General features: G+C 48.3%; 1 protein-coding gene and 1 long non-coding RNA gene across 5 annotated transcripts in view; one reads left to right on the forward strand and one right to left on the reverse strand.

Annotated features, from left to right (window-relative positions):
• Nucleotides 1-4770: 4770 nt before the first annotated feature.
• LOC124511480 (uncharacterized) lies at nt 4771-13993 on the reverse strand. Of its 2 annotated transcripts, none has more exons than XR_006961903.1 (3): nt 13540-13993; nt 11674-11761; nt 4771-4944 (listed from the first exon to the last, which is right to left on the reverse strand). It is a non-coding gene; the product is annotated as an uncharacterized LOC124511480 (long non-coding RNA). The 2 variants fall into 2 exon arrangements; XR_006961904.1 differs by lacking the exon at nt 4771-4944 and adding an exon at nt 10359-10435.
• A 289-nt stretch (nt 13994-14282) lies between these two features.
• Nucleotides 14283-26323, forward strand: part of ST3GAL2 (ST3 beta-galactoside alpha-2,3-sialyltransferase 2) — a 60747-nt gene continuing 48706 nt past the window's right edge. For 2 of the 3 annotated variants that reach the window (XR_006961901.1, XM_047078743.1), the window contains exon 1: nt 14283-14498. The gene's annotated coding sequence lies outside the window, so the exon portion shown is untranslated. Of the gene's footprint in view, nt 14499-18495; nt 18985-26323 lie in introns of those variants that run through there. The other variant, XM_047078744.1, reaches the window with a different exon arrangement.

The following is a 26323-nucleotide window of genomic DNA, read 5'->3' on the forward strand; positions in this document are numbered from 1 at the left end:
TCCCCAGAAGCTCCGAGCCAGAAGGGGGCTAAACCCACCGGTCAGCCATCTTTCTCCAGGGCACTCTGAGCAAGAGAGGGGAAGGTGGGCCAAAGTTATGGCTTCACCCTCTACTATCCTCCTCAAAATTCCTCTCCTACCAGTTGGGAAATTAATCTGACTTCAGAGGACCCAAGACTACCTGTAGACAAGTGCTCAAAAGTACCTTGGCATCCACCTCTGGCAGGGATCCGGCTGCTGTCCCACAAGGCAGCCCATCCCCTCCTCCCGCCTCCAACCTCCAAAGCTCGGAATGGGGATGATGGGGTGCCCAGAGTGTGTGTCCACTAGTCAGCCCAAGCACCAACTAAGAGCCAACAGCAACAGCGCCCTCTTACGTAAGCCAGACCCTCAAGCCTATGGTTAGGGCTGACAAACACCACCACTTGACACACTCCCACCAGCTTTCAGGGAAAGCCTCCACCGCTAACAGAAATTTCTCTGTTCCCTGCTAAGCCCGGGAGGGAATCCAGAAGGGAAATCTGAGGTAGAGAATTTGGCCAGCCACCTGAGGAAAAGGCATTCTCTAAGATGTCCATCTGGCCTTTCCAATAAAGGAGCCTCGAGGGATTCCAGCTTGGCACTCACTGTGTGATCTTTGGCACCCCTAATCCTCGCAGGCCTCCTGCAGCAGAGAGGAGAACTGACAAATGCTCCCCAGCTTGTTCACATGGAGGCCACACTTCCTACCAATTGCTCCCAACCAGTGACTCCGCGCAGCAGGGACATGAACACAGACTCATTCCTGCAAGATGAGGATCCTCCGACAGGCAATCCTAGTTCCTGGAGTCCCCGTCAATCCGACAGACACTGCAAGGCAATCAGAGATCCTTCCAACCCTGCCCCTCCCTCTGTCTGTCCATCCGTCCTTCCTTCCTTCTTTCCTTCCTTCCTTCCTTCCTTCCTTCCTTCCTTCCTTCCTCCCTCCCTCCCTCCCTTCCTCCCTTCTGGTGCTTCTTCACACGAAGCAGCCTAACAGCTCTCCCTGCATCCTCTAGCTACCTCCCCTTTGTGCCCTTCCCCAATAAATCTCTTGCAAGTCTAGTCCCATTGTGGTCTCTGCTTCTCCAAGGACCTGAACCAACATGGGGAATATAATATCATCTCTCTCAAAGGAAAAAAAAAATCACCATAAGAACTTCTAACTTAATGTCAGGCAAGTACACTCTATCCTCAAAGATTAAGGAACTGAGGCAAAGAGAGATGAAGTAACCTGTCCAAGGTCACACGGCTAGCAAGTAGCACAGCCAAATTTGAACCTGATACTTTCTCCAGAGTCCATTCTCTTAAACACTACACTGAACCCACTTTGTAGGGACAAGGAAAGAACAAAAGGAGTAAATATGAGTAAAGTGCTCAGTGTATATTAGCTATTACGATAAAGTCTAAATGCAAGGTGATAATGGAATGAGGAGGATGTTAATGATAACAAGCACTGGGACTGAGCTCCTCACTCTGGTCCACGGTTAAGACATTATGACTTTTCATTCTCACAACATCCCCGCGGGATAATTATTATCACTTCCACTTTACAGAGGCTAATGGATGCTGCAGCCACGATTGGGACCTGGGTTGCTCCAATTTATATGCAGGTGATGGTGGTAATGATATTTGGTCCCAAGCAAAGGGGCTGAAACAGAGCAAGGAAGAAATGCCCCAAGGAGAGTCCAATGACCCAGGAAGTCTGAGCCCCGTGTTGGTCTCAGCATAATGACTGGGAGACACGGACAGGTGACAGATCATGGCCAGAGGGAGGAGGGTAGCCCTATCTGGACTGCACTCTACTAGGCAGAAGAGCCTTCTAGGACTGGGAATCAGCCCTCAGGGCTCTGTTCCCAACTGTGTCTCTTCCTGTGTGATTTGAGCAGGTTACCTAACCTTTGTAAGCCAAAGATACCAACCTCCTAGGGATGTTACCAGTATTAAATAAAATGTAAACGAAGTGGCACGCTGAAGGGGTAGTTCTCTCCAGCAGGGAAAGGAAACAGCAGTTTAACTTGACCCTGAAGCTGGTGGCAGGTGGGAGTGATGGCTCTGAAATAATCTCCTAGTCAAAGATGCCCGTGAAGAAGTAAAGACCAGGGAAGGCCTAGGGAAATCAAGCCAAGGCGGAGGAGTGTGCCTTGCCAGATCAGTCAAAAGAGTATTTTATGATAACACATCAACTTTTTTTTTTAGGGACCAAGGCCAAAGGCATTGCAGAATCAGCTCACGTGACTCACTCAATAGCCCTCTGAATTGCATCTTACCACACCCGTGACAGAGATAAGGAAACTAGCTGAAAGACAAGAATAGCCTGCTCAAAGCCATACACCAATAGCACAGGCAGGCCAGGGGTGTCCAACACCAAGGTTCATGTTCTTAACCACCCTCTCCTGGAGTCTAGAGTCTATGCCCTCTGCCATACCTAACATTTACAGAAAACTTAGACCTCTATTCCAATATTCTGCCCACTTTGATAAAACTTCATCTATTGAGGCCAAGTTTAATGTCTTCAGCCAGTTTTCCTCATTCCAAAATTGGATAAGGAAGGGGAGCCAGGGACAGAATAACCTCTTCCAGTTATGCTTTTTGAAGATAGGTGGAACAGGGATTTTGCATTTTAGAACTTTCAAGGTTGGGGGGGGGAGTCGGGGGGGGGGGACGGTCTTATGAAGGGATCTAATTTGCCTTCTAGAAAATAAAAAGGCAGAAAGAAGTTGACTGGTAATAAAACCACTTTGCAAATTATACAGACGTCCTCTAATTGAGATTTGTGCATACTGACGAGCCCAGGTCGGGTAAACTGAGGCAGGAGACGCGGCCTCAAAGCAAAGTCAGCAGCGCCGGCATCCAGCGTCCCACTTGTCTCAGGGTTGAGGGGCCTCTGGGGCCCGTATCCCTCCCTGTCCCAGGTGTCCCCAAGTGCCCCAGCACTTGCCACGTCCCGGAGCTCCCACTGAAAAGACCCAGGCCAAGGAGTAAGAGGACCTGCAGATGCCCCCTATAGACAGTGGGCGCCCAGGGACGCCGACAGAGTTCCCGGAAACTCCTCCCTATCGGAAACAGGGAGGCCACTGGCCTAGCTCCGTCCTACCGATCCGAGAGCGTGGGCCGAAAAACTGTGGGATCACTGGGGTGTGCGAAGCCGGGACCAGCGCGGGCCGAGGTATCCGCCTCTGTCGGACGCAGTGGGCTCTTTAAGGCGTGGCTGCTCGTTCCTTCGCGGCGCACCCTGGGAAATGTAGTTTCGTCCTTCCGCCGGTCCTGGCTTGTTCTCCCCCAAAAAACTAACCCCGAGCTATTTGTTGCACAGGTACGCAAATCTGGTTAGGGCAGCGCTTTCCTAAAGGGCGAGTCTTCAGATCTAGATGGGAGGTGAGGCGAGAAGGTGGTTCCGTTGCCCAGCAAAACTACAACTCCCAGAGGAACGAATATGCCTTTAAGACACAGGCTCGTTTTCTGTGGCTGAAGGTTCCACGTTTGGGGTCTGTTTAACCCACTAGCCAGGACCTGAGGCAGCTGCTTTTCTCAAGACAATAAAATCCAGGGGGGTGGGGGGGAGTAGGCGAAATAATAACAGATTGTTGCCTAAGTATAAGCAGCTACTGTTGGATTGGCAGTTGGTTAGTGCTTTCGCGGGATTCATCACATGGGTTCTTCCGGAAGAAACTTTCCAACTCTGCAGTAGGAAGAAGATCTGCGGAGCTTTTGGAAAAGTTGTGAATGGCAGCATTGTTTGTAATAGCGGAAAACTGGAAACACCTTTTCTCTAGGGTACATCCATGCCATGGAATACTATGCAGCAATTAGGAAGAGGGAAGTAGAACTGTGTTTACAATAGGAAACTGTGTTCAAGACATTTTGTTAAGGGGAGAAAAAGCAAGTTGTAGAACCTTATGTACAGGAAGCCCACTCATATCAAAAATAATGTATATGGACTCATAGTTTTCGTAACTGGATTGGAAGGGAACACAGCCTGGGGTGAAGACTGCTAGGTATGGGCATGGGCAAAGAAAAATTGAGTTTCATTGCTATTGTCTGAATTTTTCTTACAAGAATGTGCCTTCCAAATCACTGTCGTCAGTAAGAAGACTGAGAGGGCTTGGCATCAATCTCTAAGGAGATGAGGGACCCTGCTCAAACTCTGTGTAACCTTGGCCAGTCACTTGGCTACTCTGTGTCTTCTCACCATCTATACAACAGGTTAATAATAGCATCAAATGCCTGAGATTTTTGTGAGGATAAGATAAATGTTGACTCCATAGTAAATACTCAAAAAATATTAACCATAAATATGATTATTTTTATTGTTCTTCCCATGTTGCCTCATTAAAGCATGGTCTTCGATTTGTCAGCCCCCAAAACGGTGCCTAAGACATTGTAGATGGTTAAAACACTTTGTCGAATGAATGAATAATCAGCAGTTCCCTACTCAGCTCCCACTACCCTGCCTCCTCCCCCAAATATCTCTCCTTCCCTTGGTCTTCTCCCCCTGGAGTCACTCTCCCGTCTTGACTTGGCCCAGGTCTGATCCCCCAACCCCACTTCACCGCCTGCTCTTTCTTCTGTGAACCCAGGAGGCCTCCAGGGGGGTGATGAGCTGTCTCCCACTGCTGCTCAGCAATGCAGGTCCCTGCTCTGCAGTGGAGTGGAAGGCAGGGATGCCTACAACTGCAGCTTTGGCAGGGGCTCAAGGAAAACAGTGCCCCAAGGAGCTCAGAGGCAAAGGGTTTCACCCTACCTCCTAGGGCAGGCATGATGAAGGGGAAGCTCCAAAGTTACTGTAGAATCCCTTGGGCTGAGTAGCAAAGATACTCAAGGAACATTTTTAATAAGATGTAGCCCTCAGTGCAATGTGTCAGTAATAGACATAACAACATGTAGCTCTCTGCTCTGTACGTAGTCCCACTGTCTGGGGTAGACCTATAAAAAAAAAAAAAGTTCTGATGCTATAATACAGGGTAGAGTATAGCAGTTAAATACAAGGGTGTGAAATCAGACGAATCCTCCCTAGCTCCCATTACTTTCTAACTATGTGAACAAGACATTCAAGCTCTCTGAGCCTCATCTGAACCTCAGTTTCTTCATCTGTAAGAGCACAATAGTATTTACCTAATCAATTTGTTAAGAGGATTATGTGCTAATATACATAAAATGGTTAGCACAGTATCTGGCTAGAGTAGGCATCCAATTTCCTTATTAAATAAACATGCTGCCAGAGAGTGAGGGCCCAGGTCCAGGAGGGCTTCTTGGAGGAGGTACAATCTGCAGGGCTCTAGATGAAGATGTATGCCTGCTGCTGGTAGCAGGAAGTCGCTCTGGGAGCCAGGACTATCCACAGTAATAGCTTAAGTTGGGGACCTAGGTGCAGAGCCTGAGACAGGGATTCTTGTGCAAATGATTTATTAGGACAAGGATAGGGCCAGCAGGAGAGAGAAGGAGAAGAAGTCAAGCAAAGATGTCTAGCCTCAGTCTGATCCTACAGTGAGCTCTGAGGCGTAAAATGCACCACAAGGTTTATCCCTCTCAGAAGCAAGTGAGCTGGACTTTGTACCATCAGTCATTCTTGGGCTGTCGGCCACTGGGAGGTGGGGAAAGGAGGAGCATAATTTCCCTGGCATGCCTGGATGAGGCAGCTCAAGTGGACTGAGTCTCAGGAGAAAGGTGAAGCTGTGGGTCATTAGTGGAGAATGGGTGCACCGTCCCTGTAAAGGCACATAACCAGCAGCATTTACTACAGGACAACTGGTGAAGAGATGGGAATGAGGTGAAGAAAATGGAGAGGAGAACTTAAACTCTTCTGCTGAGTCTTCTAAGCAGAAAATGAAACAGCTGGTATGGTTTTTAAAAACTAAAACACAGGCTTGATAAACAGTGAACCCCTTCTGGAGAGCTATTAACTGTACTTCATCATTAGGTGGATCCTCTTCCCCAAAGCCTGACCATTGCCATTAGCAAATATCTTGTGCAGTATTTTCCCAAGAGTGCTTCTATAAGATGTTAGCAAGTGTTGCTGCAGAGGGGGTGGGTGGAGCCATTAAAGAAAGACAGACAAGTTTATTTTCTTCTTACACTATAAAAACCAATATACTGGATAAACCACATATAGTATATCTGTACAACGGAATATTATTCAGTCATAAAAAGAATGAAATGCTAATACATGGATGAATCTTGAAAACATTATGCTCAGTGAAAAAAGTGAGACACAAATGACCGTATTTTGTATGATTCCATTTATATGAAATGTTTTTTTTTTTTAGTGTTTATTTATTTTTGAGAGAGAGGGACAGCATGAACGGGGTAGGGGCAGAGAGAGAGAGGGGGACAGAGGATCCAAAGCGAGCTCTGCACTGACAGCAGAGAGCCCAACGTGGAGCCTGAACTCACAAACTGCAAGATCGTGACCTGAGCTGAAGTCAGACACTTAACCGACTGAGCCACCCAGGCGCCCCGCATTTATATGGCATATTTAGAATAATGAATCCATAGAGACAGAAAACAGTGATTGCCAGGGGTTAAGGGGAGGGAGCATGAGGAGTGATTGCTTCATGGGTACAAGATTTTCTTTTGGGATAATGAAAATGTTTTGGAACTAGATAGAAGTACTGGTTACAAAACATTGTGAATGTACTAAATACACTGAACTGTATGCTTTAAAATGGTTAATTTCCAGGTGCCCCCTCCAAAAAAAATAGTAGAGTAAAAATTAAAAAATTAAATGGTTAATTTTATGTGATCTGATTTTCACCTCAATTCAACAACAACAACAACAAGCTCAACGTGCTTGTTGCTAATGGGGCGTCACTGCTCTCAGGCCTTCTCAGTGGACAAAGGTAGGGAAAAAGTACCTATTTGCATGGGGAACCTTAAGACTGATGTCTAAGACATTTCACACACAGGTTATGGAATCCTTTCATAGAGGAGCATCTCACAGGACATGGACACGTTTGAGAAGGCTGATGCAGTGCATGAAACATTGATGAGAAATGCTTCCCCTAAATGAATCCCCTAGAACACTAAGGATGGGCCACAAATGTGAGGATGACCTCTGTTATAGTCAGCAGCACCTTTCTGTTTCTTCATATGGCTTTTGAGAAACTGCTTCTTTGATCTGTGCCTTAATTTATCCATCAGAACAATGGTCTCTATCGATATAATTGAAAGGACCATAAAAAAAACAAACAAACCCTTGATATTTTGGGGGCACCTGGCTGGATCAGTCAGTAGAGCATGTAACTCTTGATCTCAGGGTTGTGAGTCTGAGCCCCATGATGAGTTAGAGATTACTCAAAAATAAAGTCTTTAAACACACACACGTGCACATGCACACACACACACACCATCTTGATATTTTTAATGGTGTCTGCCAGAATGCTTTACTAAATCTCAAGCTTTTATAAGGTGGGGTCCAATTTTTCAATTTCACAGTGCTCTCCACTGTGCTTTGCACACAAGGAATAGGTAATATATATTATATAAGAATGACCTTGGACGAGCCACTTAACCTCTCTGAGTGGCCTGCCAATTCAGTTCTGCCAGAGACTAAAAAATAATTTCATTAATTTAATCAATATTTCTTGAAGGTCTGTTTTGACCTACAAAAGCCAGTCCACTGCTCTCCAGTAGTTTGTTATCCATTGAAGTAATAACAAAAGACACTATCAATTGAAGCTGCTTCAATCTATTCATTTTAGTCTTTAATTTGGATCATCAACTTCTAGATCTTCTTTTTTAATTTTTGAGAAAGAGAGGGACAGAGAGAGGGACAGAGAACAAGCATGGGGGACGGGCAGAGAGAGAGGGGGACAGAGGATCCAAAGCAGGCTCCATGCTGACAACAGAGAGCCCAACTTGGGGCTCAAATTCACAAACCTTGAGATCACAACTTGAGCCGAAGTCAGACACTTAACTGACTTAGCCACCCAGGCACCCGGAGAGAGAGAGAATCTTAAGCAGAGTCCACACTCAGCACTGAACCTGACTCAGGGCTGGATCCCACAACCCTGTGATCATGACCTGAGCTGAAATCAAGAGTGGGATCCTCGTCCAACAGAGCCACCCAGGTGCCCCAACATATAGGTGCCAATCATTTTTAATATTTGCTCTTACAACGTTGTAACAAATGTTGTAATAATGTTGTAACCAAGAAAATGTGTAAATAGGATACTTTCTTAGAAACTGCAAGGTCAAGGGGTGCTTGGGTGGCTCAGTCGGTTGAGCGTCCGACTTTGGCTCAGGTCATGATCTCACAGCTCGTGGGTTTGAGCCCTGTGTCGGACTCTGTGCTGGCCGCTCGGAGACTGGAGCCTGCTTTGGATTGTGTGTCTCCCTTTCTCTCTGCCCCTAACCCACTCGCATTCTGTCTCTCTCAAAAATAAATAAACATTAAAAAAATTTTTTTTAATAAAAAAAACTGCGAAGTCAAACGGTGTGTGCACGTATAATATGAAGATATTACAAAGTCACTCTTCTTCCAGGCTGAACCAATATCCCATCACACTGACAGTGTGTAAGAATCCTGTTCCCCACACTCTTGCCAAGATAGTTATCAAGCTTTTTGGTCTTTGCCAATCTGATAGGTGAAAAATGATATTTCAGTGTGGTTTTAATTTGCATTTCTTTTATTAAGAGTGAAGCTCTGAGAAAATAATGGTTAGTGAGGATGTGGAAAGATTGAAACCTTTGTCACTGCTGTGGGAATGTAAAATGGTACAGCCATTATGGCAAATGTTATGATGGGTCCTTAAAAAATTAAAAACAGAATTGTCATATGATACAGCAATTCCACTTCTGGGTATATACCTAAAAGGATTGAAAACAGGGACTTAAAGACAAACTTGTACACCTGTGTTCATAGTGGCTTTATTTGCAAGAGCCAAAAGATAGAAGCAATCCAAGTGTCAAACGACAAATAAATAGATCAAATGTGGTACATACATACAACAGAATGTTATTCAGCCTAAAAAAGGAAGGAAGTCCTGACACATGCTACAATGTGGATGAACATTGAAGACATTATGCTAAGTGAAACAAGCCAGACATAAAAGGACAAATACTGTCCTCATGCTGATATGACTTCATAGTCGAATTTATAGAGACGGAAAGTCGAATGGTGGTTGTCAGGAGCTGGGGGGAGGGGAGAATGTGAGGAGTCATTGTTTAATGGGTATAGAACTTTTCAGTTTTGCACGATGAAAAGAGCTCTGTGGATGGATGGTGGTGATGGGCGCACAGTAATGTGAATTTACTTAACGCTACTGAACTGTATGCTTAAAATGGTTAAGGTGGTAAATCTCATGTATAGTTTTCCACGATTTTTTAGAAAATAAAGCTCTGCATCTTTTCATGTCAGAGCCATTGTTTTCTCTTTTATTGTGAACTCTCTTTTTATATAATTTTTACATTTCCTAGTGATTACTTGGTCTTCTTACTGATTTACAAAAGCATTTTGTATTAGCTCCTCACCTTTTAAAATAAATTGCAAAAATGGGGGCACCTGGGTGGGCTCAGTCAGTTGAGTGTCCAACTCTTGATTTCAGCTCAGGTCATGATTTCAGGGTCATGGGGTTGAGCCCTGCATCAAGCTCAGAGCTGAGCGTGGAGCCTGCTTGAGATTCTCTCTCCCTCTGCCCCTCTCCTACTCACACACTCTCTCTCTGGAATAAAAAAAATAACAATAACAATAAAAAATAAATTGCAAAAATATCTCCTTTTTTTTTCTTTTTTTTAATTTTTTTTTAATTTACACCCAAATTAGTTAGCATATAGTGCAACAATGATTTCAGGAGGAGATTCCTTAGTGCCCCTTACCCATTTAGCCCATCCCCCCTCCCACAACCCCTCCAGCAACCCTCAGTTTGTTCTCTATGAGTCTCTTCTCTTTTGTCCCCCTCCCTGTTTTTATATTATTTTTGTTGCCCTTCCCTTATGTTCATCTGTTTTGTCTCTTAAAGTCCTCCTATGAGTGAAGTCATATGATTTTTGTCTTTCTCTGACTAATTTCACTTAGCATAATATCCTCCAGTTCCATCCACGTAGTTGCAAATGGCAAGATCCCATTCTTTTTGATTGCTGAGTAATACTCCATTGTATATATACACCACATCTTCTTTATCCCTTCATCCATCGATGGACATTTGGGCTCTTTCCATACTTTGGCTACTGTAGATAGTGCTGCTATAAACATGGGGTGCATGTGTCCCTTCGAAACAGCACACCTGTATCCCGTGGATAAATGCCTGGTAATGCAATTGCTGGGTCGTAGGGTAGTTCTATTTTTTAGTTTTTTGAGGAACGTCCGTACTTTTTTCCAGAGTGGCTGCACCAGTTTGCGTTCCCATCTCCCATTTTCTATTAACTCACTTTTTGGTGGTGGTGGTGGTTTTCAGCTAGACATATGGCAGAGATCTGACTAAAAAATTTTTAAACCATTGTATTGTGGAAAGCTTCAAACACAGGCAAAATAGAAAAAGCTGTTATAATGAACCCCAAGTAACAATCATTCCCCACTCCAACGATGATCAATTCAGTAAACCTTGTATCTATACTTGCACCCAACCCTGGATTATTTTGAAGCAAACCCCAGACATCTTATCATCCCATAAATATGATTTCAGTATATACTATTAAATGAGGTCTCTCTCTCTCTCTCTCTCTCTCTCTCTCTCTCTCTCTCTCTCCATGTTTGTTTATTTATTTTGAGGGAGAACGTGGGGAAAGGGCATAGAAAGAGGGAGAGAGAGAGAATCCCAGGCAGGCTCCCTGCTGTCAGTGCAGAAGTGGACACAGGGCTGATCTCAAGAAGCACGATATCATGACCTGAGCTGAAATTAGGTGCCTCCCAAATAATTTTTAAAAATCAGTGTATCTACTTTTCTCTCCCACCTCTAAAAATTAACAAACCAACAAAAAAACCTGCTGATATTGGTAATGGAATCACATTGAATTTACAGATTAACTTGATTTATTTTGGATAGTCTTCCTATCTAAGATCATAGTATTTTTCATTCAATCTTTACAACAAATCTAAAAAATAAGGTCTTTTCATTATTATTATTCCCATTTTACAGATGAAAGAACTGTGTAACTTGCTCTGAGTCACACACAGCATTTGGGGTGGGAGCTGTCAGACCGCTCCAACTTTAAGCTTCTGTCCCCCAAACAGAAACCCAGGGAGTGAGGGAGCCAGCTCCTCTTTGCACCTTGCTATTAGTAGCTGTCTGCCTCCAAAGCCCTGTGCTTTTATCTGCCACTTTCCAACTCCCGAATACCTGTTTTACTGCCTCTCTTGCACTGGATAGTTCACCAGCAAAGCTAGGCTTTTCAGTAAATGATTCAAATCCAAATGCCACACTGAGGCAGCTGGGGAGAACCTTTTGGAGTAAGGAAGGCTCAAGGTAGACTTTGGACAGTCAGGCAGAATTTGGATTGGTGGAGGGGATGGGAAAGCAGAACCAGGAAGGGGAAATGGGTGAACTATTTTGACATCTAATTGGGAGGTGGTAAAGGGTGACAGTGAGGGTTCCTGCTGGACCTGAGGCTTAGAGAGGGTCTTTCTGTCCTGCCCATGAAAGGGCATCTTAATTCTCCCTGAATAATCTGCTAACAGACATTTGGGAGATCGATGTAAACTCAAAAACCTTCACTTACCTTCTGCATGTAAGGGAATGTTTCTATTGCACTTGACTGGGGTGCAGAGGTTGCTTGTGGACTTACGTAGTCTGTGTAGAGGACAAATCTAAAGGAAACAGGAAAGCATTCCAGAATTAACTTTAGTCAAAGTCCAATGCCTCTGGTGGCTACGTGGCTACTTACCCAAGGACCTAGGAATAACTCACCCTTTGGCCCTTGGTGCATAGGCAGAAGCCTGGAGCCTGGGCCCTGAGGACTGAGTACAAACCCCCTTTGTCAAAGATAAACAAAGCCAGACACTAGTTAAAGTGGTAAGGACAGATTTCAACCAAGAATATACTACTGCAATAAGAAAGAAGGTCCAGTGTGAACTGAACTCAATTTGGATTTGTAGAGGTGACAGGGTATTTTAAAGAGAGAATGAGGGAGTATAGAGGGAGGTGAGCAGGGGCTCAGTAGAGTCAGGGAAGTGAAAAATTACAAAGGGTTCGTCAGTGTAAATGCTTAGGCCAGCTGTGCCTGTTAGCTGACAATTATCGAAGTTAGGATTCTATCCTCCCACAGAGACTGGGAGACCGAGGCCTTATCCTTCCTGATGATTACATTTCAAAGGAATGGCTTTCAGGTCTTTGGGAAAGGCACACCAGAGCTCTAGGAGATACATATACATCTCAAAGGGACAGAGGAAGAAATCACAGTTGCAAGCCCTTTTTAGTAAATGCTTAAGTAGGAGTAGTCACCTATCATCAGGGAATGGCTAGCACAAACAGTAAATTCTTTCGGTAGCCTTAAGCTTTCTCTGACAGGTACTTTAAAGGGGCTAGGGTCCTCCTAGGGATGTGGCTTTGAGCCGTTCGAAACCGTTATTGTGTTTAAGTCTTTAATGTGGGGGAAGGAGGATGGATGAAATAATTTGTGTTGAGAGTGTAGTTTTTATAGGCCAAGGTTGAGGCCTAACGGAAAAGAGAGCTCAGACTAGTCTGGCCAAAGTTTGGTCAAGCATCAAATCATTGTCACCTAACAGCTGGAAGAGTCTAGAATCATGTCTGAAGGTGATGGACATCAAGTTTTGTCTCCAGAGTTTTGTAGTTCCCAGAACCGCAGGACAGCAAGTGGTAAGGAGAGTCTACCTGATGGGTCAGGAACCCACCTCCCCACCTCTCACTCTCGGGGCCTGTTTTAGGTCATAGCCCACCCAGAGGCCATGGATTCTAGAGTGTCCTCTGGGATGAGATCACGCCCCTTGGCTTACATCCATGGGGGAGCGGGAGAGGGAGGTAGCACCAGGTGCACCTCAGCTGCCACTTTGGCAACTGAAAACCTTCCCAGCTTTAGAGCAAACGACAAGGGCTAAGGTCTGGAACACCTTTCAGTCAGATGGCCCACACTGTATTTTTCTTTACTGGATGAATTGGTTTGTTTATTTATCACAATTAAAAAGAGGATTACTACGTTAAACTGCACTAGGACCCTGCCTTCCTATGGTCTGGCTCTTCAGAGGCCAATATCCCACAGCAGGCCCATCCTTGAAGGACAATGCCAGAAGTCCAGCGAACAAACAACAGTAGCGGTTCTCAAAGTGGTTCCCCAGAACAGCAACATCAACATTACCTGGGACGTTCTTAGAAATACAAATTCCCAGGTCCACCCTAGAGTTAATGAAACAAACTGCGGGAACAGTTTGTATGTGAACAAGCTCTCGGGAGAATCTAATACACGCCAAAGTTTGAGAACCACTGACCTACAGCCTTCTGCTCTGCCAGAGGAGGTGAAACCGCAGTCGACCTGGAGCTTCAGGACGGATCTGAGTTAGGTTTGGAAGTTGGGGAAAAGACTTGATAAGAGAAGACATGGAAAAAAATCTTTAAAATGTGCGCACCTTACCCTAAACAGTAGGGAGCTAAGAGCATCTGACAAAAAAGAGTACGACTGGGATGAGGTGCCACAGCGTGCGAGCGCTCCGCGAAACCCACAGTCACTCGGCTCCCTTTCCCCGGGTGGGGAAAACCCCACGCCCACGCAGCTCCTGGAGTCCCTTCTCCTCCGGCCTGGGCGCAGAGGCCCCACCGCAGCTCCGGCTTGCAGAGCCCGGGCACGAAGCCAAGCTGGTCTCAGGTCATAGCTCTTTGGGAGCGCGAGTGGGAACGGTACCCGAGGCGCTGTTCGGGGGCCTGGAGGCTTCCCCTTCAGCCGGGCTCGGCCGCAGCTGGCCACAGCCGCGTCTGAGAGGCATCCTGGGCTACAGTTGGCGCCTCCCTGGGGATCCAGGTATTCAACCTAGGCGCGAGGCACCGCAGACCCCCACATCCTCCGTTTCAAACGCGGGGAGCCCAGCCTTCTGGGAATGGAGATTTCCCATCCCCCCCTGACCCCACCTCCTACGCGGTAGACGCCCCCCCTCCGGGTTCCAGTCGAACTACAAAGCCCACAATCCCTAAGGCTCGCACGCTATCTTCTGGGAGCTGTAGTCCTGGATGTGGGGCACCCCTAGCGGCTCAGCGCCGGCTGCACTCCATATCCCAGCATGCCCACGCGCGTGCGGGTGGAGGAGGGAGGGGAGAGACGGGGAGGATGTGAGTGGGGAGGGGGCAGCTGCCCCCTTCCCCCACCCTTCCCTTCAAGCCGGGCTGGGGTGGGGGGAGGGGCCGGACTGAGGCGGCGGCGGCGGCGGCTCGCTCCGGGAGGGCAGAGCCGGCAAGGGCGGGACTGGCCCGCTGCGGACAGACGAGGGAGCCGCGGAGCTAACGGGTCCGGACGCCGCCAGCGGCGGCGGCTTTCTGCACGGGCGGAGGCGGCGGCAGGAGCGGCGAGCATGGCCCGCGCTGCGCCCGGCGCTGATTGAGGTGCGCGGGCGGGATGAGGGCGGGCGGGATGCGGGCGCCCCGGGCCCCTTGCTGCCCGAACCCTTTACGCGCGGGCAGCTGGCTTGGCCCAGCGGCCCAGACCGGCCCGGTCCACCCCGGCAACTTCTCCGGGGTCGGAGCTCTGGGTTCCCCCATGGGGACGGGGGTCCGCTTGTCTTGGCCTCAATCCCCATCCCCGCCTTCTGCTTCTGCACCTCAAGCCGCTCCCAGCCTTTGAGGCGCGACTGTTCCACTCCATGGTGGCAGCCCCCAGCCCCAGCTCTGGGAAGCGCTCCCTGCCCCAGTCCTGACTTACTGTCCATTGGCTACTTCGTACCCCCAACCCCCCGCGCGCTACCTGGAGACCCCTGCCCCGCACCTCTTAGCCACAGGCTGTCTTTGCATCATCAGCACCTCTCTCCTCTTTCCCCTACTTGGCACTGCCCCCTAGCCACCCCCAATGGCCCAGTTCTTTCCGATAAGATCTAACAGCTAACCTCCTTCCCACTTTGGAGAAACTGAGGCATGACATAAACCAGGAACTTGGCCAAGACCATGCTCCAGCCCTTTCGGGGGCTGGCCCGAGCCCATGCCTTGGAATGGAAGTCATTTTTTTTTTTTTTTTCCTCCAGCCATTCCTCTGTAACTGGACCAAACTTCCCAGCCCCCTGCTGCAGCTCTGGGCTAAGCTCACTTTAGATTACCCTTTAGCTTTCTACCACTTCTGTTAACCCCCTTCTCCTTTCCAAATCCCACTTTGGGCCCTCTCTGCTTGTAGACAGTCACCCACCCAATGGCTTGTTTTTTCAAGTTAGCCTTTCAATTTCTATTTCTTGCCAACTGCATCCATCTCCCATCTTGCCTCTTGCTTTACAGCTGCGTAAAGCACTGAAGAACAGAGTCTAAGGTATTGGGAGGGGGGGTGGTGGTGGCAGAAAAGGACTGGCAGCCTCTTCCAGCCAAAGCCACTGAGGGGGGTTCAGGGCATTCTGGAGTCTCTGGGAAACAGTCCTTTCTAGCCAGTAACTCACACTCCCAGCTTTGTCTAGAAGCTGGTGGGTCATCCCTCCCTCTTATTATGCCTGGGGCTCTGAAGTCCCTCTGAGATGGAGGAAACCTCTTACCTTGGTGGCATAAGAGGAATCCGGGAGACCACACCCCTAAAACTTATCTTGAATCTGCTGCTAACTTTGGAGGGGGTTGCTGGTTCAAGGAAGGATGCCTGCTAGGTGCCCTGAGCTCTTTGTGGAGGAAGGCACAGTGTCTGTAGGCGGTGATCTCAAGTTTAGTCGTGGTGTTCAGGATCTGAAGGGAAGAGGGAACTAGGGCTCAGAGAGGTGGCAGAGACATGCCTAATTTAGTTTTTTGTTTTCTAGTCTTCCTTTGGCAAATTTGCCTTTGGATCACCCCTTTACAGCCCAGTCCTTGGTTTCTCTGTGGGAAGTAGGGGGAGGGAGGAAAGTCTTTGAGCCATCAGGAAGGCTCAGGAGGCTCTGGGACTTTGCTGGGGTCCTGAATGAGCAATCTTTATCTGAACCAGATGGTTCGATGCTCCAGCACCCCCCTTTAATCCCTCCCCTTTGGCTGTGAATAGGAAGCCTTTAACCTTGTAACTTGAGATTAGAGGAAGGGAGGCCAAGGGGCCAAGTGTGTGTGTGTGTGTGTGTGTGTGTGTGTGTGTGTGTGTGTGTTTATGTCTGCATCTGTACACTCGTGTGCAAGCTTGCCAGGGGCCTGTGTGAGTGGCCCTGCCCAGGAATGCATTGTTGTGATGTGCTGTGGCTTGTTCATGGCCCTCTAGGAACTTTCTGAGCCCAAACCCCCCAATGGGGCCAATTTCCAAGCCCCTAAGAACCACTGGTCGTGGCTTTGTGGGAGCATTTCCCCACATGCCAAGCTTCTGGACCTGAGATATGCCTCAGGGTGAGGATTACTCTTCTTAAGAAAGCTACCTGTGATTGAGGTGTCCGAAATAGCAGCATTGGGGATGGGTTTCCAAAACTTGTGTTCTCTTTTCCCCAGTCATGGCAAGAGAAGGTCTGAAGGGTAGGAGTCTGGGAAGAGGAGTGGAAAGTGATTCCTTTGACTTCTTTTATGCCACATCCTGCCTTGTGTATTTGATTTGGGCCCCCATTAGACTGTGCAAGGTCTTCAAATGTGTGTTCAGCAAATGTTTGAGTTAAAGCAGAGGGTCTTGTGGTTAAAGGTTTAAGGCAAGATTCCTCATGGTGGAGCAGGCATCAGAACCCCCTAGAGAGCTGTTTAAGGCACAGATTGCTGGGCCCCACTCCCAGAGTTTTCTGAGTCAGTCATTCTGGGTGGGGCCTAGAATTTGCATTTCTGCTCAGCTCCTTAGGGATAACGCTTTGAGAATCACTGGTTTGGGCTATTACAGTTGCTTGGGAGATTAATACAGGCAGATGCAAATCTTAAGAGGCACTTCATTCCACCTTGCTTCCCAACCCAGGTTTGTTCTGGCTGCTGCACTGGGTTAGCCTTTCCTTTCGTTCTCCTACTGCCTAGTGTTGGCTAGGTTAATGGTAGGGTGACTTGTGGTGCCCGGGCTCCCAGTCCTGCTGTAACCACGGAGCGGACACCACCCCATGGTTATTTGAAGGAAGGCCCTACAAAAGCAGGACATTTAGGAACCGAGGCTTTGGAAAAGGGATGGCTGTGTGCACATGAGAAAGCAGACGCTGAACCACACCGTCATTTTCCCTGACTCTGCCTCTCAGACTGAGCAGCTTGGAGTATTCTGCCAGTTGGAGTCCTGTCATGGCCATGCACTTGACAGGACACCTGGGAATCTCTGAAATTTGGAAAAGAGGAATCCCTTACATTATGATTTTACTTTGTGAAGCATTTTCCTCCTGTTGTTTTTCAGGAGGTTTATAGGGCCAATCCAGATCCAAGTGAGGTTACAGTGGAAGAGAGAGGTGCACTGTGGGTCACCCAACAAGCCCTAGGACTCCCGACTCCAGCCCTCTGATAGAGCTTCACTAAACCAGCTACTAATAGCTGGAATGATGGCTGGAGTTTCCTGTGTGCTTAGCTACTAGCCAGGCATGGTGCTAGATGCTCTCACATGTTAGCTTGTCAAATGTTCACAGCAACATTGCAAGTTTGGCATCATGGTAACTACCTTGTAGATGAAGAACTGAGACTTGTGGAACTTACCAGACTTGCCCAAACTCAAACATCTCTTAAGTGGAGGATCTGGAATTCAAACTCAGGTCTTTCTGATGGCACACCCTACATTCTTTGTCACTCGTTGTCTGCTTTGCCCAGTAAGCCTCTAATTGTCCTTTGGGTTATCTGCCCCCAGAGTCTGGTGAATTTTACTGAACCTAAAACCATTCTGGGTGTTGTGGAGGAGATAAGGACCAAGTAAGTCACTGTCCTCTCGAAGGGGCTAAGCCAAGTACATCAGTGTCGTCTACAGCTGAAGGCAGAAGGAGCAGCTAGTGGCTTGTTGGTTTACAGGAAGCAGAAGCCATCCCTGTAGAAGGTTCAGAAGATGGGCCCTGAGCAGGCAAGTAGAACTCCAGCATTGCCTGTGGGATGGAGAGGTGTGCAGGCCAACAGGTCCAGAGGGAGGCTGTAATGGCACTTATATATAGGGAGTTTTCCCATTTGGCTGGAACATAGGAAAGGTATGTCAAAAAGCACTAAGAAAATCCTGTTTGGTTACAAGCAACAACTTGGCTGACTTTGGCAGGAAAGGACTTCCTTAGAAGATTGTAGGGACTCCTGGAATCAGAGATGACTCAACACCCATGTCCCCTCCAGGGTCTCGGAGTGATACAGCTGGAACCAAAGGCCAGCTGACTTCAAGGTACCACTGTTGCCAGGATAAATCTGCTGCAGCCGTACTCAGTAATTTTGTCACCACAATTTGGGATTCACATCCCAGGGAGGAAATGGCTGGTTGGCCCAGCCTGGCAGGGAGGGCTGGTGGCATGGTAGGCAATCCTGCCCACCCCCCCACACCCAGACTGTGTCCAAAAGTTAAAGTCCCCAGAAGAAGAGGAAATGGACACTACAGGAGATCAGTCCAGAAAGCTGCTAGATGAGGACCTGGATTGGCACCTAGCACATGGCACACTTAGTTCTGACAAGTGTCTGAGCAGGCAAGGGGCAGACTGGCAACAGGATATAGTGGGTCATAAGGGGACAAGAAAAGAAGGGAGGGAGGAAATGGAAAACTAAGTAGATAGGGTCCAGGTGAGACATAATGAAAGCTGGAATTTGGCAGTAAGAATGGAAAAGAAGAGACTGATTCTAGAGAGGTTGTGAAAGTAGATCTCGTCTTGTGGAACAGCCACTTGATTGGCTGGGGTTGGACATTTCAGTACCTGGGTGATGAGGTCGGTCCCTTTAGCAGACACAGAGAGGTCAGGAGGAGGAAGAGTTTGCAGGAGAAGATGATGTGGCCTTACTTTGGAGGAGCTGCACAGAGGATGCTGATGGCATGTCTGGAACCATGGTGAGCTCATTACTCCTGATTCAACATTTCCTGAAATTTGGGGCCTCAGCCCTGAGGAGGTGGGGCCCTAAAGCCACAGAAGCCCTGCACCTCCTGAAAGCAGCTGGGGCTCCATGGCGCAGGCTGAGCACGCCTGGGTCTCTTCTCTCTGCGTACATGAGCCCAGTATGGGCTTCTCCTTCCTTCCCCTTTCCTACTCTCAGTTCCCTGCCCCATGTTTCGCACACCTGAGCCCTTACTAACTCAAGGGCCTACCTCACATCTCTGGGGACCTGGGTTTTCAGGTTTTGCTTCTTTTCTTCTCAGGGTAAGAAGTAAGTCCTTGCTATTAGGGCAGACATCTCCGAGTGACATTTCTGAAGGGGAGGGTCTGAACTTGTTATCTGGGGAGAGCAGGCTTTTCCTCCTGTTGTCCTGTGCTCACCAGGGATGCCTGTGTGTGTCCGTAACCAGCCATTCTAGAGGATTTCTTGGTGCTGATTTATAAATCATTATTGTAATTATAGCATATTGTCAGTGGAGCCTTCATGTTGCCATCGCAGATCTCCTCTAAGGCTCCAGGGCAGGCTGGGCTTTGGGCCCCCCAACTTTCTAGCTGACAACTGGGGAAATTTTTTCTTACAGGAATAGGAAGGAGAGATCAGGGTCTTCTCTGGGGTGGGGGGCAGGAGGAGCTATGCCAGAAGGTACTTTATCCCCACAGATTCTCAGAGAGAAGGTCATCTTTCTGGAGTGAAGAGGACTGTTCCCCTCAGCTCCAGCTGTTGGCATTCAAATATATGTGATATTTTGCAATCTATAAATGTAGTGCATAGTATCATGTACAATAAGGTGAACCAAGGACAAGGGAAATTTAGAGAAAAATACAATTGTAATTTTGATATCAATGCTAAATTTTTATTTGTGTATAGCAGTGTTAAAACAAAACAAATAGTTTTGGAATTGAGTGTTAAAAGCATTTTCAACTCAGCTTTTTCCTTCAAAGGGAATGTGACTCTGCAAGAGAGGAAGCCCAGGGAGGGAAAGCCATTTACAGGCTGCTGAGGTGGGAGGGGCGCCAGAGCCAGTGAGTCTCCTGCCCTGAGGGGCTTTGTTCTCTGTCCTGTAGTCCTTTGTATTTCATCTCTTCCTGAATTATTGTCTTTGCCCATTAGGGTCTATCTTCTCTCCTTCTCTTCTTCTGTAGAATCAGGATAGGAAACATACCAGAGGGACACAAAAAGTAGCCCCACTTCTGTGCATTTCCTGGGTGAGGCCCTTCCTGCTTCCGAAAGAGCAGCCTTGCAGGGCTTGAGAGAGGGCAGGGGACCCTGGGGTGTTGTGGCATGACCTAGGGACCTTATCCTGCTCTGCCCTTTCTGGAATCCTTCTGCTGCAAAGTCCTAGCACCACCAGTAGGCAACAACCTCCCAGCCTGAACAGATCAGTAGCCTTCTGAGGAAGAAAATCAGTAATGAATGCAAATAGCTAATTGGTCTAGGGGGAGCTGCTCTGGTGAGAAAAAAATCAACAAGTTATTTATTTGTGTGGCTAAAGGGAATTTGGAGAAATAGTGAAGAGGGGAGGGTGAGAGGTGGATTGTAGGAAGAGACACAGGTGGGGGAATTGGGGGATGGGCTGGAGATGCCCCCTCCTCTCTCCTGTCACCCCCACAGCTCCTCCCCTATTCCCTCCTTCCTTCTTTGCAGGCTTTCTTTGGGTTGAAAGGGACATTAGGAGAACTTTGAATCTCCCCTGACCCATAAATGGAGTTCCCTCCAACCCTCATTCCCACCCAAGTTCAGTTAAAGACAAAATACCAATCCTTTGATGCTAATGGTGAACTAGAACCAGAGTTAGGAGGAAATGAAAGTCTCTGTGGGCCTGTGCTGAGTCCTTTGGCTGTGCAAATAAAACAGCAGCCAAAGGGACTGAGGCTATGCCGGCAAGGCAGGAGAAGGGAGAGAGCCCCTGAGCTGCTCCTGGTTCCTGTCTTTCTTGGGTTCTCTAGAGAGCCATGTGAGTCTGGGATTGGCAGGCCATGAGGGATTTTCCAGAGGTTGGCCATCTCTCTGTCCTGTCCTGTCCCAGAGGGCTTGGTGTTTCCCTGGACTGATGCCTGTTTAGTCTCTGGGTTCTTGGGGCCTCTGGCATCGCTTAGGAAGAGAGCCTAGGTACCACAGGAAAGAGTGAAGGGGAAGAGGAGAGGAATGGGGGGCCTGTTCAGGTTCTTCTAGTGGAGAGGAGTCAAGGCCTTCCTTAGGCAGGAAGATGCTATGAAATGGGGAGTAAACAATTTACATCAAGAAGGTTCAGCCAAAGGCCAAAGTGGCAGCTGCCTGATGAAGGCACTTCCTCAGTGCTTGAAGAGTAATTCACACTTGACCCTAAAAGCAGCAGTGGACAAACTTGTAGGATGAATGTGAATTTTGATCTCTCAAGTGGCATTTTTTGCACATAACACAGAAGACACCTCACCTCCTTTCAAACCTGGGTGAGGTATTTTGAAAGGTGTCTTCTTCCACTCGAGCCACCTATCCTGGTAATTTCTACCTACCCGGGACCTGTGCGCCTCCCCTGCTCTTCATCCTGTGCAAAACAGGGAGCAGCCAGGCCTTCACTGTTGGCAGCCAGTGAGGCCAACATGGAGGCCTGAGCTGGCTGAGGACGGCAGAGCTTCAGGGCAGGGCCGACTTAGCTTTTCTAAAGGGGAAGCAGCTTGTTTGGTCAGGGGACCCCCTCCATGATTTTCACAGCCCAGGGCTCAGTCTGGTTGCACGCATACAGGGTTCTTGCTGCCTTACCTACCCACAGGGGGTTTGATGCTGTGTGACCCTGGGCAAGTCCCTGCCTCTCCTGAGGCCTCAGAGTCCAAATACAGAATTTAAAGACCTACTCAAGGACTTGCTCTCAAACCATCTGATAGATCCAACAGAGGAACACCATGTCCTCAGGGGGGAGGTAATGCTGGGGGCCCAGGATGCCACTCTATGGTCCAGACCCTTATGGGAATCAGTTTGACTTTTCTTCTAACCTGCTTGGATGGACTAAATAGCAGCCAGCCTGCTGTGGCATCTCTCGACAATTGGGCTCTTAGAGCTGGGACATCTGTCCTCAGGCCTCCTGTTGTTCTCATCCCCACCTCCTAACCTGTACTTTAATTCTGTCCTGAGTTCAGGCAGAAAAACCCATCTGGTCTCTCATCACATTCCTCTCTTCCTATACTGGCCAGAGTGGCCCCAGAGTGACTGGTTATAGGTTCCTGTTTCTTTCTGCTCCCAATTCTCTTATGCTACCCTCTTATGCCCTGGGCTCTGCTCTAGCCAGGGTTTTTTTTCTTTTTTTCCCCCCACAGCCAGGGTGGGAGGTGAGATCACAGGCTGATCACAGGAAGGGGCACATCAGTGGCATGGATACAGGGCAGGTCTGGAACGAGGTGGGGGAGGGCTTCATAGTAGAGGAGAGAGGAGGGCAGTGAGGAAAAGCCCATACACGCCAGGATGCGAAGGCCTGAACTGAAAGGGCAGGGCACAACTAGGTACCTTGAGGAGACCAGTTTGGACAGAGCATAAGGTTTTTGGGATAATTGCCCAAGAAGGAGGGCCAGGATGGAGGGGTCTGGCCAAGAAATGGGCCCGAAGACCCACCTTGGTGCAGGAAGGAACAGGCTTTCTTGTAGGACTGGCTGGTCACACAAGGATTGTGTTTGCAGGAAGTGTGGGCGGAGTTGTTAATGACTGTTTGTTCTCCACAGGCTGTGAGGCTGCCAAGGGTCAGTCTGATAAGAGGGAAGAGATAGACTCCTTGAGTTTTATACTCCCGACAGCTGCCTTCTCTCAGCCGGCCCCACAGATACTGACAGTCTATTGTGGCACTGCTCTTGGTCTATCTCCTTTCCTTCCTGAAATACAGTCTCTGGCTTCAGCCCAGCTGGGTTTCCCCTGCCTGGCCGCCAGCTCCTGTTTCCATCTGTGGTCAGATGAGGCTTGCACTGGGGGAGGGGTCAATCCTGGCAAGACGGAGCCAATTCTGAGCCTGACCCCAGGGTGGGAAGCCACCCTAAGGTGGGGCTAGGGCTTTGGACTAAGCATCATCTTCTGGATCTGCCTGGTCCATTTTGGTCTGAGGATTACCTTGCCATTCACCCAGGCAGCTCAGGTGTTTGGGAAGGCCTGGCTCTTTTGCTAGAAGGATTCAGAGATGGGGATCTGATGGGATTTGCATTTGTGAAGATCATTTTGGCTCCCCTGTGGACAATGCATAGGAGGGTTTCTAGTAGGTGTGGGGCTTTAACAGTCAGGGGGCTACTGTAGGTGAAGGTTGACAGTGCCCTGGATAGTGTGATAGTGATACACACATAGAAAAGTAGAAAGATGAGAGATTTAGGTGGTAAAAATCAGGTGGACTTGGTATGAGGTTGACTGAGGGAGATTGAAGGAAAGGGGGGCACAGATGGCTTCTAGGTTTCAGGGTTGGATGGATGATGTCCCTTTCCCAGAAACTGGGAACACAGAAAGAGGACCAGGTTTGGGAGCTTAGAGCATACATGAGTTTGGTTTGGGGCAGGTTGAGTTTGAGGTATTTTGGGGCACCTCTAAGGCATATCATCAAGGGGTGACATCCAGAAATGAAGGAAATAGATGGGTCTAGAATTCAGGGGGAAGTTTGGCAACATTTGAAATGCCAGATGTGACTCTTAACAGGTTGAGAAACAGGTTTGGAAGGGGATCCCCCCAAATCCATTGTCAGACGAGGAATGGGATCGAGGGTCCTGTCTTCCCATTGTATCCCATAGCCAGGGTCTATATTCTCTTCTCCTGCCTGATTCAGTTGGTTCAGGGCCTTTCCAGGCAGCAAAAGGCATGACACCCTCCCCTGCTGAGTCTTCCATATGATTGAGGGACTCTGGCAGTGGACAGTGCTGACTCCGGACCATCCAGGAAGGCCATGCGTGTCAGAGCTTCCCTCACCATCAGCTTATCTGGACAATGTCTCTGGCTGGAGAAGGACTAGGGTCCTGGCCAGAAGTGGGCCACTGCTGGGGAATCCCAGGACCGTTTCTGTTTGTGTGGCCTCTCAGCTGGATTGACCTATCGGGGACGGGATTTTAGGGACAGGTTCAGGGCAGTCCTTCTGCGTCACATGGCAAGTTATATAGTAAGTGGCTTTCTAAAAATTCCTTTAAATGAAATGGGAGTTGGCTATACATGTGTGCAAGATTGTATCATTGGACTTCTTCAATTACAAAGGCCAAAAATCCAACTCATCCAGCCTCAGGTTGACTCATAGCTGAGGAGGGTGTGGCTGGCCACATGCAGGGAAGATGGGAGGTGGGGCTCAACCAACATCCATCTCACTGTGTGACTGTGCCACCACTGTGTGTGATGACGCCACTCTCAGTTCCCATTGGCCTGCCAGCAGGGCCGGCCCTACCCCCACTATGGTGACTGAATGCATTTCATGCTCTCGTTGGCCAGGCCTGGGTTACAGGGCACAGAAATGGAAATTTGAAGAGAGGTGGTTCCCCAAAGGAAAGTAGGGTTGTCATCCACGACAGAGACTCCACATGTTGAGGCAGCTGACAGTGCACGGTGTGCGTTTGGACTCAGGGAGATCTTGCAGTAGTTCTATGCCTGACTTACATGTCAGAAACACCACTGTGGACAAACTGATAAGGATTTATTGCCATTTATTAATTTTCCTTGTTAAGAACTAAATGCTAAAATGTAGAATGGGGGGGCGCCTGGGTGGCTCAGTTGGTTAAGCGTCCAACTTCAGCTCAGGTCATGATCTCACGGTTTGTGAGTTCCCCGTGTCGGGCTCTGTGCTGATAGCTCAGAGCCTGGAGCCTGCTTTGGATTCTGTGTCTCCCTCCCTTTCTACCCTTCCCTCTCATGCTCTGTCTGTCTCTCTCAAAAATAAATAAACATTAAAAAATAATAAAAAAATAAAATGTAGAATGGAATTTCAAATCATCGAACCATTCCATTTATAGATCAGGAAGTAGAAGTTGAGAAATTTGCCCACTGCCTTCAAATCAGAAGGTGGAAGAACCCAGGGGTGCCTGGGTGGCTCAGTCGGTTGCGTGTCTGACTTCAGCTCAGGTCATGATCTCTCAGCTCGTGGGTTTGAGCCCCGCATCAGGTTCTTTGCTGACAGCTCGGAGCCTGGAGCCTGCTTTGGATCCTGTGTCTCCCTCTCTGTCTGCCCCTAACCCAGTCACATTCTGTCTCTGTCTCTCTCAAAAATAAATAAACATTTTTTTGGGGCGCCTGGGTGGCGCAGTCGGTTAAGCGTCCGACTTCAGCCAGGTCACGATCTCGCGGTCCGTGAGTTCGAGCCCCGCGTCGGGCTCTGGGCTGATGGCTCAGAGCCTGGAGCCTGTTTCCGATTCTGTGTCTCCCTCTCTCTCTGCCCCTCCCCCATTCATGCTCTGTCTCTCTCTGTCTTAAAAATAAAATAAACGTTGGAAGAAAAAAAAAATTAAAAAAAAAAAAATAAATAAATAAATAAACATTTTTTTTAATTAAAAAAAAAAAAGGTGAAAGAACCCAGCTCATCTGACGTAGACTGGGGCTCTTTCTAGTGTTGAAGTGGGGTTTTTTTAGGTGTTTTCTCACTGTTTCAACTGCCTAGCCACAAGGAGTGATTCATCCCTTGGACCGCAGGTCAAAGAGCAGGCATAGGCAGGTTATGGCCAAAGGTCCCTTCTTCGTGGTGGCCCAGGGCCATCTGCATGGTGGATAGTGTTACACAGGGGTCTGTTGACAAGAGGAAGACCCTCACTGTTGCATCAAACTGGTCCCAGTAAACAGAGGAGGCATTGGCCCAACTCTCAGGCTTCCGCCCTGGTGCTGCCTTCGTCTGTCCTCGTGGCTTCCTGGGTGTTCACCATCCTCCGTATTGTTTCCTGGTGGGGCCTGGATAAGGATGTAGCTCTAGGGCTGTGGTGCTTTCTGGATTATGTTGGGTTATTTCCTACTGGGGACAGTTGTGCCCCTCTGTCTTCTCCCTTGGAAGAGAACACCCAGGACTGTGGTGCCAGTTTCAGGAAGAGATAGATAAATAGCACAGTTTTGACTTCTACCTCCAGTTTGTGAGGGAATAGGTATTTGACCCAGCTTGGCAGAGCCAGCAACAACGTGTTGTAGAAAGAGCTCTGGGCTTTGAGCCTGCAACTTACAGGAGCCTTTATGTTCATTCTGGCACAGGCTTCTTGCCTTGGGTGGGTCACGTCCCTGAGTCTCTGATCCAGAGAGGGAAGGCTGTCCCCATGAGGGGCTTCAGGGGAGTTCGAAAGCGTGAATGATATATTAACAAAATGCTGGAGGTCCGAGGAGCTTGAGGGCAATTCCCACCA

This window comes from Lynx rufus, unplaced genomic scaffold (assembly GCF_022079265.1).
Source record: "Lynx rufus isolate CCGP_SWC_20201006 ecotype Redwood Valley unplaced genomic scaffold, mLynRuf1.p SCAF_16, whole genome shotgun sequence".
Taxonomy (NCBI): Eukaryota; Metazoa; Chordata; class Mammalia; order Carnivora; family Felidae; genus Lynx; species Lynx rufus.